The sequence below is a fragment of the Gymnodraco acuticeps genome, unplaced genomic scaffold (assembly GCF_902827175.1).
Source record: "Gymnodraco acuticeps unplaced genomic scaffold, fGymAcu1.1, whole genome shotgun sequence".
NCBI lineage: Eukaryota > Metazoa > Chordata > Actinopteri > Perciformes > Bathydraconidae > Gymnodraco > Gymnodraco acuticeps.
In genome coordinates this window covers 275,470-291,162 of record NW_022990311.1, presented here as the reverse complement: position 1 = coordinate 291,162, position 15,693 = coordinate 275,470, and positions in this window count along the sequence as shown.

The window sequence follows — 15,693 nt, the reverse complement described above, 5'->3', positions numbered from 1 at the left end:
GTTGAGCAACCCCTTCTCCCTGAACGATATTTGTTGTCGAAAATATGCACCATTAAAATGAGTGATCCAAGGCCCCGCATGTATTACTCCCAATTATACTAGTTTTTTCAAAATTAAAATCTTCAATCGCTCTTTGCCTAGTGTCTTTTTAAAACTCTACATCTTGGACGACAAACAAATGTTGTTTCCACCTTAACAGTTCTCCTATGGTAATAACCATGCTACAATGGTGAAACCAATACTCTAGATTGGAATACTTTCTTTGGCTTGGTCCCAGCTCTACCTTTAACATTTTCCATTCAAATAAAGATTTGCCTGCTATCTATATTGTAACAAATTAAATCTTCCCCAAATTCTCACATGAATAAGAATCTCTATAAGAATAATTTGTTTATATTATGAAAAGATTGAATAATATGTTCTACCCTCAGTGTGTTTTTAGGATTATTTTCTAATAAGTGTGTTTATGTGTAAACTCACTCACTCCTGTGTTCCTTCTCTCCCCCTCTGGTCGTCAAGCCACGACCCCCTCACGTTCTGCTGGCCCATGCCAACTCCTCTGGTTCTGTCTTCTCCTCCATCCTGTCTTCTCCTCAGTCCATCCGCACTTGGATCTTCCTGCTGTAACTCTTTTCAGTGGCCCAACTGCTTTGCATTTCATCTCCTCCTTTTCAGTCTCTTGGCTGTTGCATGGAGTGGTGTATTCTGCTCTCATGTCCCACTCTGCTCTTGTGCCAAATCACACGGCTCAGTTTGGAACTTCATGTCCTGTTTGAGGGACCGATGAGAGTTTGCCTCTTTGTCAGCATGTTGGTTTGGTTCTGGATGCCTCAGGTGGAGATGGTTCTGGATGCCTCAGGTGGTTGTTGGTTCAGCTCGGGTTGTCTGTCTTTAAACCGGAGGAGGAGGAGTCTCCTGTGGTGCGGTCATTTGTCTGAAGATGGGGTCGTAGCATTCTGACAGGCAGAGAGAGAGAGAGAGAGAGATCTCGGGCCGCATTACCTATAGCTAATTCTAACACACTGAGGTAAAACATATCCAATCCTTTCCACTCTATTTTCCTAATCTTACTATCTGTCTTAGATGTTAAATGTCATCTAAACCCAATTAATGTCTACTAATGGTTGTGCCATATCCCTAAACATTGTTTCCACCCACTGTAACATGGCTACTCCAAATAACTCTTTCAGGAAACCATTTTCTTCTATAAATTAAAAATACCTACATGTTTCAAGCACCACATATTTCACACACTATAAAAGAACGTCTCTCAACAATGTGTTTGTGTTTTATTGATTTCTCTGTTTTATTCTTTCATGTTACGAGTACTAAATTGCCACAACATTTTGGAGTAGTTGGCTTAAACAGATGTGTGTGCGTTAAAGGGGAATGGGTGTGCATTCTGTCATGACTCCAAAGCATTGTTGTGGGACTGCCTGAGGGCAGAGGGACATAGACACACACACACACACACACACACACACACACACACACACACACACACACACACACACACACACACACACACACACACACACACACACACACACACACACACACACACACACACACACACACACACACACACACACACACACACACACACACACACACACACACACACACACACACACACACACACACACACACACAGGAGGAGATGGAGAAACAGATGGAATCAACAACTGCTGACTCATTGCCTAGGGGCTCGCCCAGAAGTGAAACCGACCAATGGAAAACTGCCAACTCACTGGCTAGCCCGCCCAGAAGTGAAATCGCCAATAACAAATAGCTAGGGAGGAGGAACCTACACAACTCCTCCCCGCTTATGTGTATAAATACTGTAACCTTCTTATGCTCGGTGCTGTATTCTGACTGACTGTCGTGGGACGTATCTCACACGGTAGTAGAATTCAGCCCGGAGTGCTTTGTATTGTACTATTGCAGAGTGCTCTGTATGGTGTGTTGTTATTTTCTACCATTAAAATAGATTATTGTTTAACCTCTATCCTGGTGCTTTGAGTTCCTTCTTTTGTAAATTTGACTAGCTCATCAGTCATCAAGGGACGCGCGGAGCAGAGGTTAACCTTCCACCACCGCCATTGGGCGGTGCTCCAACACCACGCGGAAGTGTTTTCACGTATAAAAGCCCCGCCCCCACCTTCACAGCTGGTCGATTTCAACAGAGGACAACCGACAACTGGAAGTTGAGTGGAAAAACGTCACATACATGTATAAGTGCTCACAGCTCCGTGGGAATTATTATGTGCAATTCATTTCTTAAGGTTATACTAACAATTTAAGTCATGTTTAATTACCTTGAACGTCACTAAAACATAGCTTTTAAGAAAGCTATTTCATAAATGGATAGATCTTGATAAACAACAATTATTTGTATTGTTTTGTGTTAAGATATTCAGGAGTTAAATTATTTAAAATTCACAGTCCTGAATGTGGGTTTGTGGTGAATGTGGGGATCTACAGGACACACATTTTCAGAGTAAAGGCTTTCACATTACTATAATTATATTTTTATTTAAATGTAGGCTACAATTTAAACCAAAACGGAACACAAAAGCAGGACCAACCATCATACATTGAATTCCTTGACTAACAAGAGAAAGATGTATTTAAATAGATATTTAACAACAAATGGGCCGGTTCTAATGCTGCGTTCACACCAAGCGGCAAACTCTGGGGAAGAGCCGGGATGCCAATACGGAAGTGCCACACACTGCAGCTCATATATTGGCCGATAGGCGATGGCTGCAGAAAGGAGCAATTTCCATAGACCCCCATGTTAAAATGCCCAATTTTACAGCAGAAAAAAACATGTTTCTACCCCTGGCTCCATACATTTTATTATCGATATAGTTAGATTCCACCTTCATGATTATGGATCTGTGAGTGAATTGTTTTCTAACGCGACCCTTTTATTCTTAAAGTGTTTGCATAAATTAGGGCGTGGTCACTTTGATGGACAGGCACGTGCCTCACTGTCAGCTAACAGCAACTTGTCCACTCTGCTAGGCTACAACCATAGAGGCTACAACGTTAGTTAGTCGTAGTTACTGTACTTGACCCGTTAGCTTTAGCCGTGTTCGTGGTGATTGTGGGAATATTGTTACAAATACCAGACAATTAAAATGTCTGTGCTGTGCGCTTGAATGTACTAACAGAACTTCCAAGAAGTCTACTCTCAGCTTTTTTCGGTGAGTAAAATGATAATATTATACATGTTAACGCCGTTACCAGGTGTTTGTGTGCTTGTTAGCTTAGCTTGTTATGTAGCTTATTAGCCAGCTAAGGACGTAACCCTTTATACATGTGTATATATATATTAGGGCTGTCAAGTTAACGCGTTAATAACGCGTCAACGCAAAAAAGAAATTAACGCCACTAATTATTTTAACGCGATTAACGCATGTGTATTTTTTGTCCTCGGCCGCCCCGTAGTTTCAGAGCGCATTGAGTTTAAAATATCATCTACAAGCTGATGCTGACAGCCCCGCTCCTGCCGCCCGCTTGCGGCAGACCACACTTCCACGCTCACCGGCAAGCACCGACTGGCCATCGGGAGGACCGGGAGCAGTACTCGAGTTGAGGGGGGATGAGGGGGGATGGCATCCCCCCTGAAATAAAAACGGTCAAAATCATCCCCTTCTAAAACTGCCATTCCCTGGTATTACTGCTATTTCAACATTCATTTTGCGCATTTTGAGTAAAATACTGTGGGCGAGGGAGCACGCACACACGCAATGACATTTTTACCAAGTCACTGACGCTATACAATGCGAGTGCCCTAGAGGGCGCCAGAGCGCCGTGATGCACCTGTTTGATCGATGCCAGAAGTGCAGGTAACGATCATCACAATGGCCAAGCAAGGAGGACAACGCGATCTCAGGGACTTCATATTTAAAAATACTAAAAATAACATTTCAGGTAAGTCAAGAGTCAGTAATCTTAGTCATTACTCACTACTTTAATCACCAAAGGTGGAATCTATGGACATAAGCAGCAATAACAACTTAGTTTGGAGTTTAGCTACGTTTTTCTCTTGTGTTAGCTAGCTGGTAAGACTCAAAACTGTTGATGAAATGATACCACCAGCACCAGAAGAGCTGAAACCTCTCCTTCAAGCAGTGAACACTCTCGTCATCTCCACAGCTGAGTGTGAACGTGGGTTTAGTCAGATGCAAATTTTAACCACAACTAGAAGCTCCCTAGAGGTAAAAAGCATGTCAGCCTTGCTTTTCATCAAGTGTTGGCCCTCCACTGAACAAGTTCAGACTAGAGGTATATGTCAAGACTTGGCTTCAAAGCCATTGCTTAGCTAACAATCCGAAAGCAAGAGCCAGAAAAATTTAGACCAAAAAGCATGATTATGAAAATCTTTGGAAACTTCTCTGAGATGGGGGAGAGTGGAGCAGGCAGCCATTGACAACATTGGTCCTATTTTGTATTATCTGTATAATCTTTTAATATATGTTCATATTTTGTAAACAATTTCAATTTGCACTTAATGCCCTGTTAAAAAAAGTAACATTGGGAATGTTAACATAAAATATTTGTATTTGAACTGCAATAAAATGATGACGGATCAATTTTTTTCTAATTTGTTTCCTCAAATGTTTTATGAAGTGTTTAATTTACATAATGATTTAATTAATTACGATACCAATGTAACCCTTTAGATACCAGTTTTGATCGTATACCAGTAACTGCTTTTTTGAAAAAATACACTATAATTCAATATTCTAAAAACTATTTTGACTTTATTATTAGTGTAATCAGTTGATCCATCTGAATAATAAATGAGGGACTGTTAACCTACAAGATTGTACCATAGACTTCCATTATAACCACATTTTTGTATCTCCTCCCCCCCTTTAAATTAAAGTGAAAAACAGATTTTGCACTATCAATCAATCAATCAATGTTTATTTATATAGCCCAATATCACAAATGTTACATTTGTCTCAGTGGTCTTCACAGTGTGTACAGAATATCAGTATGACAATACGACACCCTCTGTCCTTAGACCCTCACATCGTACAAGGAAAAACTTCCGAATAAAACCCACAGTTTAAAGGGAAAAATGGGAGAAACCTCAGGGAGAGCAACAGAGGAGGGATCCCTCTCCCAGGACGGACAGACGTGCAATAGATGCCGTGTGTAAATTGAAAAGATAATACATTTGCAACATAGGTAGTCCAAATATTTGGAAATGCATGTGTGTATAATAGGAAGATGAATCCACGAGGATATCCATCCAGGACCTATGATCCAGGACCACAGCCACGATTCAAGATCCAGGGCTCGCGATGCAGGACACAGGAGCGCCGGATCATCCATGACTCCGGATCCCAGCGTATATAGACACCAAAAAGAAAGAAATTTGGGGAAGCTGGGTTAATCGGAACATGAGAGTACACAGGTATAGACAGAGAGAAGGAAGAAGTAAGATGTCCCCCGACAAACTAAGCCTATATCAGCAAAACTAGGGGCTGAATCTAATCAGCCCTAACTATAAGCTTTATCAAAAAGGAAGGTCTTAAGCGCACTCCTAAAAACGGATAGGGTGTCTGCCGCCCGAACACAAACTGGAAGCTGATTCCACAAATGTGGAGCTTGATAAGAAAAGGCTCTGGCTCCCATTGTACTTTTAGAGACTCTAGGAACAACCAACAACCCTGCATTCTTGGAACGCAATGCCCTAGTAGGACAGTAGGGTATAATGAGTTCTTTAAGGTAAGATGGCGCCTGCCCATTAAGGGCTTTGTAGGCGAGAAGAAGAATTTTAAATTCTATCCTGTGTTCTATAGGGAGCCAGTGTAAGGCAGCCAGAACAGGAGTAATGTGGTCCCTTTTCCTAACTCTGGTTAGTACACGAGCTGCAGCATTTTGAATCAGCTGAAGCGACTTGACTGACTTCTTGGTACACCCTGATAATAAAGAGTTACAATAATCCAGCCTTGAAGTAACAAATGCATGGACTAGTTTCTCTGCATCGTTTTGAGGCAAGATATGCCTGATTTTTGCAATGTTACGTAGATGGAAGTAGGCGGTCCTTGAAATTGATTTTATATGGGCGTTAAAGGATAAATCCTGATCAAATATAACACCAAGATTCCTTACAGTCTCACTGGAGGCCAAATTAATGCCATCCATAGTTAGTATATCTTTAGATCATTTGTTTCGTAGATTCTTCGGGCCGAGTACAATAACTTCAGTTTTGGTCGTGTTTAACATCAAAAAGTTTAAGGTCATCCACGTTTTTAAGTCCTTGAGGCAGTCTTGAATTTTATTTAGATGATTAATTTCATCAGGCTTGATTGATAAATATAGTTGAGTATCATCCGCATAACAATGAAAATTTACAGAATGATTCCTTATAATATTGCCTAACGGAAGCATATATAATGTGAACAAAATAGGTCCGAGCACTGAGCCCTGTGGCACTCCATGGCTAACTTTGGTTTGCGTGGAAGATTCATCATTGACACGTACAAACTGAGAGCGTTCAGATAGATAGGACCTAAACCAGCCTAAAGCAGTTCCCTGTATGCCAACTAAGTGCTCTAGTCTTTGCAATAGGATATCATGGTCGATAGTATCAAATGCAGCACTGAGATCGAGCAAAACAAGAATAGTTGACAAGTCCCTTGTCAGAGGCTATTAGAATGTCATTTGTGACTTTAACCAGAGCTGTCTCTGTGCTATGATGTGTTCTAAAGCCAGACTGAAAATCTTCAAAAAAATCATTGTTTTTTAAGTAATCACACAGCTGTTTTGCGACCGCTTTCTCAAGAATTTTTGAGAGGAACGGAAGATTAGAAATAGGTCTATAATTGGCTAAAACCTCTGGATCGAGGTTGTGCTTTTTAAGAAGCGGTTTTATCACTGCTACTTTGAATGATTGTGGAACATAGCCTGATAATAAAGACATATTCAAAATATTTAATAAAGAAGTGCTAATTAATGGAAAAACTTCCTTCAACAGATTAGTTGGAATTGGGTCTAACATGCACGTTGATGGTTTAGAAGAGAGAATCATTGAATTTAATTGTTCAAGGTTTATGGCTGAAAAGTATTCTAGTGTACTATCTAGTGTAATATTAGAACTTACGTTTCCGGGAGCTGTTGATAACACTATACTGGTCAAAGGCAAGAGGTCATTAATTTTGTTTCTAAGAGTAACAATTTTATCGTTAAAAAAGCACATAAAATCATTACTACTGAGTGCTATGGGAATAGAAGGCTCAATCGAGCTATGGCTCTCTGTCAGCCTGGCTTCAGTGCTGAAAAGAAATCTTGCATTATTCTTATTCTCATCTATTAATGAAGAGTAGTAGGCTGCTCTCGCTTTACGCAGTGCTTTCTTATATTCATTGAGAGTAATATGCCAAATTAAACGAGATTCTTCAAGTTTAGTGGAACGCCATATCCTTTCAAGTTGTCTCGACTTTTGCTTTATTTTGCGGGTTTCGGCATTATGCCATGGAGCTAATCTATGTTGTTTTATTTTCTTCTTTTTCAAAGGAGCAACAGAGTCTAATTTTATTCGCAGCGCATCTGTAGCACTATCAACAACATGATCAATTTGGGGTGGTGTACATTTTATATAAGTTTCCTCCCCTACATGCAGACATGCTATCGAGTTAAGTATTGGTGGAATCTCTTCCTTAAATGTGGCTATAGCACTAACAGATAGGTTTCTGCTGCAGGAGCTTTTGACTAATGCTTTGTCGTCTCGTAACAGTACTTCAAAAGTTACTAAGAAATGGTCGGATAAAGCAGGATTATGCGGTTCGACTAATAGTTGCTCAATTTCAATACCATAAGTCAGAACAAGGTCGAGAGTGTGATTATAGCAGTGGGTTGGTTTATTTACACTCTGACAAAAACCAACAGAATCTAATATAGAGTTAAATGCAACAGTAAAGCTATTTTTATCATCGTCAACATGAATATTAAAGTCACCTACGATAATCACTTTATCTGTTTTAAGTACCAAAGTTGATAAAAACTCAGAGAATTCTGATAAGAATTCTGAATAAGGACCTGGTGCACGGTACACTGTAACAAATAAGATTGGCTGCAAAGTTTTCCAGGTCGGATGCGTAAGACTAAAAACGAGACTTTCAAAGGAGGTATAATTTAATTTTGGTTTAGTATTGATAAGTAAACTTGAGTCAAAGATTGCTGCAACTCCACCTCCTCGGCCCGTGCCTCGGGCAATATGAGTATTGATATGGCTGGGTGGAGTGGCCTCATTTATGCTGACATATTCTTCATGTCTCAAACAAATTTCAGTGAGACAGCATATATCAATATTATAATCTGATATTAAATCATTTACCAATATTGCTTTAGATGCTAGAGATCTTGTGTTTAAGAGACCACATTTAATATTCCTGTTTTGTTGCACTGTAGTAGTTGTTACATTTACTTTTATTAGGTTATTATGTATGACACCTCTATTAGGTTTTACCTTCAATTGTCCTTGGGCAGACACACACACCGTTAATATTGGGTATTTTATTGGGTTCGGGATTCCTATGGATGACTGCCTAGGAGAGAGCGCAGAGAAGCGTGTAAGACTGCGACTCCGCCTCCTGGTCTCAACTCCAGCACTAATTGTCCTCTGCATTTGACCCTAAATGTTAGTGGTGCCATGGCAGCCCGGGGACCGACTCTAATTCTGAGGTGCCTTGGTCAAGAGCAATGACAAGAGTATCTGAACATCCATAACATGCATGTTGTTTTAGGAGTATAATAATTATCTTTATTCTGGTTGGTCTCCCACCCTCTGCGGGTTATCAGCACAAATTATGTCTCCATATGATAAAATCCACCATCCCCCCTGATTTTTTTTTACAACTTGAGTACTGACCGGGAGGGTGTGTGTATGTGTGGCCCGAGCGAGAGAGAGACCTGTAAGGAGCTGTTTCAATGAAAACAGAGGAGCGACATTTCGCCACAACTGCGCCGAGCACTTGACTTTATGCAGGAAGCCAGACAGTGGGACATTGTACGAAAGGTCAGCACACTCAGCACGGATAGTGTGCAGCATGATTGCAGCGTCCAGGCAGCTCCGGTTCGAGCATATGCCTTGAGTTGCACATAGCTCCAACGATCTCACACACACACACACACACACACACACACACACACACACACACACACACACACACACACACACACACACACACACACACACACACACACACACACACACACACACACACACACACACACACACACACCACACACACACACACACACACACACACACACACACACACACACCACACACACACACACACACACACACACACACACACACACACACACACACACACACACACACCATATGTATTGTATTATTGTATGAGAGGTTCCAGGTTGAATTGAGGCGAATATTTGTAATGTTCAGAGGTTGTTGTTAAATATTCATGAGAATATTTTCATTGTTCAAATGATAATAAACATTTGCATAAAGCATATGTCCACTCATATGTTGATAAGAGTATTAAAACCTTGAAACATATTCCTCTAAGGAACATTTAGAACAGATAAAAAATGTGCGATTAATTTGCGATTAATCGCGATTAACTATGGACAATCATGCGATTAATCGCGATTACATATTTTAATCGACTGACAGCCCTAATATATATATATATACAGTTTAGTTTATGATTCAGCCTTGGGTAAGACTTTTATAGTATATGGCTATGACGCCCATAATGCTAAATGGGAGCAAATGTTAAAAGGGGACCCAATTATCCCAGTGGTGGCCGCCGGAGTCCACCGCCGAAGCTAACCGGAGCCGTAGCTAGCCCTTTGCGGCTCCGTTAGCTTCGGCCAGCGACGGAGCCCGGCATTATAACTGGAGATCAAGGAATGCAGCGAAACGTGGACTTGGTTCGCCTGCAGCCTGCTATAGTATTAGCTAAAGAAATGATGTTGAACAAGGCTTATTAAGCTGAACATCGCCACAATTGTTCTGCTATGTATCGGTACTTATTTTATTTTCTTAACGTGTGAATGACAAGCATTAAGAATAACAACAAATAGCTATTTATCTTGCAGATTGTCTCGTTTGATTATGAATGTAACGTTTATATAGTGGAACTACACTGTTTTATCAAAACCAAAGTGCCACGCAGTAACTTGGTAGGCCCATGCATGTATTTCAGCAGCAAATGTGCAACCTAGATTACATTTACCAACACAGACTATATAGAAATATTTGTAAACATTTAGGTGATCCAGACAGGCTGGACCAGTGGGTGCTGAACATCCGGAGGAATAAACGTTTCTTCTCGCCTGTGCAGTGAACACTTTGAGAGTCATCACTTCAACACGGACTCATGGGTACAGATCCTTTTTTTTTTTAAATAACTTGGTTCCATTTGTGAGTGTAAATTGTTGTTACTAATTAAATACATTTTATACATCATACAATGCTAAATAATTGTTATGGCATAGCTTGCACATCAATGATGAGAAATGTTCTTTTGATTAAAGGCCAAATTAACATTTTTTACATTACATTGCATTTAGCTGACGCTTTTATCCAAAGCGACTTACAATAAGTGCGTTCGACCAACAAAATACAAACTTGAAGAAAACAGAATCATATAAGCACATCAGGCTTCATAGAGCAAAAACATTTCAAGTGCTACTCAACTGGCTGTAGATAAGCCAGTCCTTTATTAGTATATAAGTGCTTTGTTAATAGTTCTATCGCTCAAAGTGGAGTCGAAAGAGATGAGTTTTCAGTCTGCGCCGGAAGATGTGTAAGCTTTCTGCTGTCCTGATGTCAATGGGGAGCTCATTCCACCATCTTGGAGCCAGGATAGCAAACCCACGTGTTTTTGCTGATGGGAACTTGGGTCCCCCTCGCAGTTAGGGTGCAGCGAGCTGTTTGGCTGATGCAGAGCGGAGTGCACGTGCTGGGGTGTACGGTTTAACCATGTCCTGGATGTAGGAAGGGCCAGATCCATTCGCAGCATGGTACGCAAGTACCAGTGTCTTGAAGTGGATTCTAGCAGTTACCGGAAGCCAGTGAAGGGAGCGGAGGAGCGGAGTGGTGTGGGAGAATTTAGGAAGGTTGAAGACCAGACGAGCCACTGCATTCTGGATGAGCTGCAGAGGTCGGATGGCACATGCAGGTAGAGCAGCCAGGAGGGAGTTGCAGTAGTCTAGGCGTGAGATGACGAGAGCCTGGGCCAGAACCTGCGTCGCTTTCTGAGTCAGCTGGGGACGCATCCTCCTGATGTTGTAAAGCGTGTATCTGCAGCAGCGGGTTGTAGCAGCGATGTTTGCAGTGAAGGACAGGTTGTTATCTAGGATCACACCCAGATTCCTTGCAGTCTGAGTCGGGGAAACAATAGAGGTGCCAATGTTGATTGTTAGGTCAAGAGTGGGACAATCTTTTCCCGGAAGGAAAAGAAGTTCAGTCTTGTCAAGGTTGAGCTTGAGGTGGTGAGCAGACATCCACTGAGAGATGTCAGCTAGACAAGCAGACGACCTTGGTCTCTGAGCGGGGAAAGGACATAATTAATTGGGTGTCGTCAGCGTAGCAGTGGTATGAAAAACCATGCGGGCTAATGACATATCCGAGCGAGTTTGTGTACAGGGAGAAGAGGAGGGGACCAAGAACAGAGCCCTGAAGGACCCCTGTAGTTAATTGACAAGGGTCGGACTCGGACCCTCTCCAAGTAACCCTGTAGGTGCGGTCTTTGAGGGATGAGGTGATGAGGGAAAGTGCAGAGCCTGAAACTCCAAGTTCTTGAAGAGTGCGAAGGAGGATCTGATGATTCACCGTGTCGAATGCAGCAGACAGGTCTTTTGCCAGTATAGAAACATAGAAATCGAATTTGTTTGCAAACAATCTTCAATTTATGCAAAGAATCTTTATCATAGATAGAGAATTGCCATTTTCCCCCACATACTCTATGTTAAAAACAGATTAATTATATTGCCTTTTTTTACATTATTTTAAACATTCATTCATCTGTTGTCATCTTATAACTTATTTATCTTAACAGCTATCACTGTAAAAAAAAAAAAGGATTTAATTTCATCTTACTATACAATATTTATCTTTACATTCTGTTCTTGCATATGTCTTATTATATTTACGTGTATATAGATTTCTGCCTGCACTAATTTATTCTTAATTTAATTTTGAATTTATTTTATTGTTTTATGTCTTATATAACTATGTTGCATTGTTGGAGGAGCTCGGGACAGATGATTTTCATTGCCATTCCTACACTGTAGCCTATGTGCATATGACATAAATCCTTTGAATCTGAATCTTGGAAACACTTAATTGTTGAATGGATTAACTGCATAGTTAACATGTTGGCCCTCTATTGTCTTTTATAATGCACTCTTAAATTTAAAACAACATTATTCAAAAGAAAGTTGAATATCTACAGACCTCAAAAAGTTATTTTATGTGTTTTTGTTTATTATTTTTATTAGGGAAGGAGAGGCCTGAAAAACACTGCAGTGCCCACCATTTTCTATTTCACCAATGGCAAAGAACAACAGCCTAGAAGGAAAAGCAGGGTGAGTAACAATGACGAGGTAAGTGACACTCCTAGTTTGACTGTTAATAGCAATGAGGAGGTTGCAGATGTCGACCATGGTAGTGGTGAAAACAGTCTTGCTGCTGGTCAGAGCAATATCATTATGATACAAGACACACCTGAAGAAGCCTTTGTTGTTCAAAATGTCGAGCATAATGACATTCCAACAGTCAATGCTTGTGAGGATGTTGGTTTGGGTAGCAGCAGCCAACAAACAAAACAAATTGGAAAACAGGCAGACTCCGCCTCTGTTCACTCTTACACTTGGGCTTTAAACTAAGACGGGTCATACTGAATAGTTTGTGCACACATTTTTAACATGTGATATTTCTTTCATGTAGGACGCTTGAGGGAAGTTGCAATGCCTCGGCCAATGTGATGTCTTCTCCACGTGAAAGAGATTGAAGGCATAATTTATTACTTGAGACAATTTTCCAAAAGTTATGACTTTTATTGGCTTAGGTAGTAATGGATTACATCTAACACGAATCAAGATCGTATAGAAAAAAAGGAAAGTGTAATCCTTAGTTACATAGGAAAAGATGTAATCGGATTAGTTTTACTTTTTTTAATAATAGGGAAACACAGGATTACAATCTTATTCAAAACCTAAAAAGAGCATATAGTGTTTGTTGTAAAATGATCAAATTGTATCTCTTCTCTGGAAGCGGTACTGTTCTGTAGGATAATACTTTAATTGTGAATCAATACACCTACTGCCTGAATCTGCTTTATGGTATTATATTATACATTTAAGTAAAAAAATCATTAATATTTCTTCTCTCCTGTGTTTATTTGCATTGCATTTGATATTGAGGTAATCCAAAAGAAAAATAAAGTTATCAGGTTACATTACTTTTATATCTTGATACTTTTTTTGTTTTGTTTTTGGCAAGTAGCCCTCCCAACCCTGTACATAAGTTATATCATTTTAATTACTGATACAGTTGTTGCACATCTTTAATTTATGTTCTAGTGTACTTAAGTCATAAAATGCAAGATGTAACTTTCAATGTGGCTTGTGTATTTATCACATTTTCAATGTGAAATAGATCTGATTAAATAAAGACTCAAAGCACAATCTTAAATGTCGACATTTATCATTTTCCTATGCTTATTGTTAATGTAGTGGTGTTATAAACAAAATGTTGTCGTGAAGGAAATTAAGATGTTTTATTTGTTGACAAAAGATTTAAAGTTGATGCTCACAACATGTGGGAACATTTATTGAGAAATGTTTCTATTGTAAAACAAATATTTATCTGCATACTGAACAATTTTGAAACTCTCTAAAAGGTATTATCTTCTGTGATGTTACGACCCTGTAGGGATTGTGGGTATTGCACTTCATAATTACATTCCATGGTATGCTTATGACATATTTGATGCCAAAATACATGGGATTAGGGGAGACCTTCTTGTTGTTTGCATTGTCACTGATAAATGACATTCATTGTCAAGATTTTCTGTTTTTAAACTTGGGACTCTTTTCAGACTGCTACGGCTTGGGAAAAGATTTGAGCCTTAATGTGTAATATTTTCTGTATTGTATGGTTAGCTTATCCTTTCATTTGATAGTCGGATTTGGATGTGATAGCTAACATTTTCAGTAATCAGTAGACAAAAAAGGGAAAATATGAATGTAATTTATTTATTTTTGGTTTATCTGGGAGAGCATGATCTTCATGCCAGGGTGCCGATGGTGAAGCTGGTGCAGGTCCTCCTTCATCTTGTTCAGCAACTGGGCACATCCCCCAAGTCGTTGCCGCCACAGTGGATGAGGAGGACCTCCGGGGCTGCTCTTCCTCGCAGGGAGTTGGAAAAGAAGGGGAGGACACCTCTCCAGCGCAGTCCATCCCAACCGAACCAGCACACCCTCAGATCGAGGCCAAAGTTGCTGCCGATGGTCTCTGTAGCTCTCTGGGCAGCACGCCGGACATAGCTGTCTCCGATTATCCATACAATCACTATGGGAGGAAAATAAATGAGAGTAACAAATGCTTCAGATAATGAGGAATATCAAATTAAGTATAGATTATATATTAGAGCAACACCTCAAAAAACAGATTAACAGCACACAGTTTATATATATATATATATGTATATACTGTGTGCTGTTTATCTACAATTATGCAGATATATACCATCAATTGTATATACATTTAATCCAACGTTACTGTTTCAACAGCGCTGTGAGAGTATACATTAAATATGACTGTAGAAAAAGAAAGGTGCTTTTATATTGATTAAACCATTTTTATTTCTTTCAGCATTAAGAAAAAAGAAGATGTATATATATATATATGTGTATATATATGTATGTGTGCAAAGTATGTTTGTGTGTAATGTCAATCATCTGAAGTCATGTAAAGTAAGCCAGGACCATCAACTTACAGGTTGTGCAGTTTGGCGTGGAGGAGGTTGCCATCTTCTTTTTGCTTAATGCTGAAATAAATAAAAATTGTTTAATCAATATAAAAGCAACTTTCTTTTTCTACAGTCATATGTAATGTATACTCTCACATCGCTGTTGAAACAGTAACGTTGGATTAAATGTATATACAATTGATGGTCAAAAAGTATAAATATGCACATTTTGCATGTGTTAGCCCACGCATATAACACTGTTTATATTTGAATCAAGGAGAAGCGTTTTGAAACTTGTATAGTGTAATATCAAGAACAGTTAAATCATAGGGGAAAGCTTTGTTTAATTCACAATACGCTAATTCCTTATAGGCCTACTGTATAGGCCACAGTCTATGGCTAATTCCATAGGCTAATTCACGCAACACTGGCCATATCTCTGCTAGTTTACAAAGTTTAGTTACAAATGACATTTATATTTGAAAAACGGTGAAGCACTTAAAAAACAATTGTATAGTGTAGTAGGTTCAAGAACATTTAAATCAAAAGGACAAGTTTTGTAAAGTTACAGGATATCTTACCTTCAGAATATGCCGGGAACGAGGAGCAGTGACCGCAAGCTGGGTTGTTAGCTTAATACTGAGAGCATGTTAACTTAGCTTCTTAGCCTGAGCTAGTTCTGTAACGTCACGCTCGTTGGCAGCAGGTCCCGCCC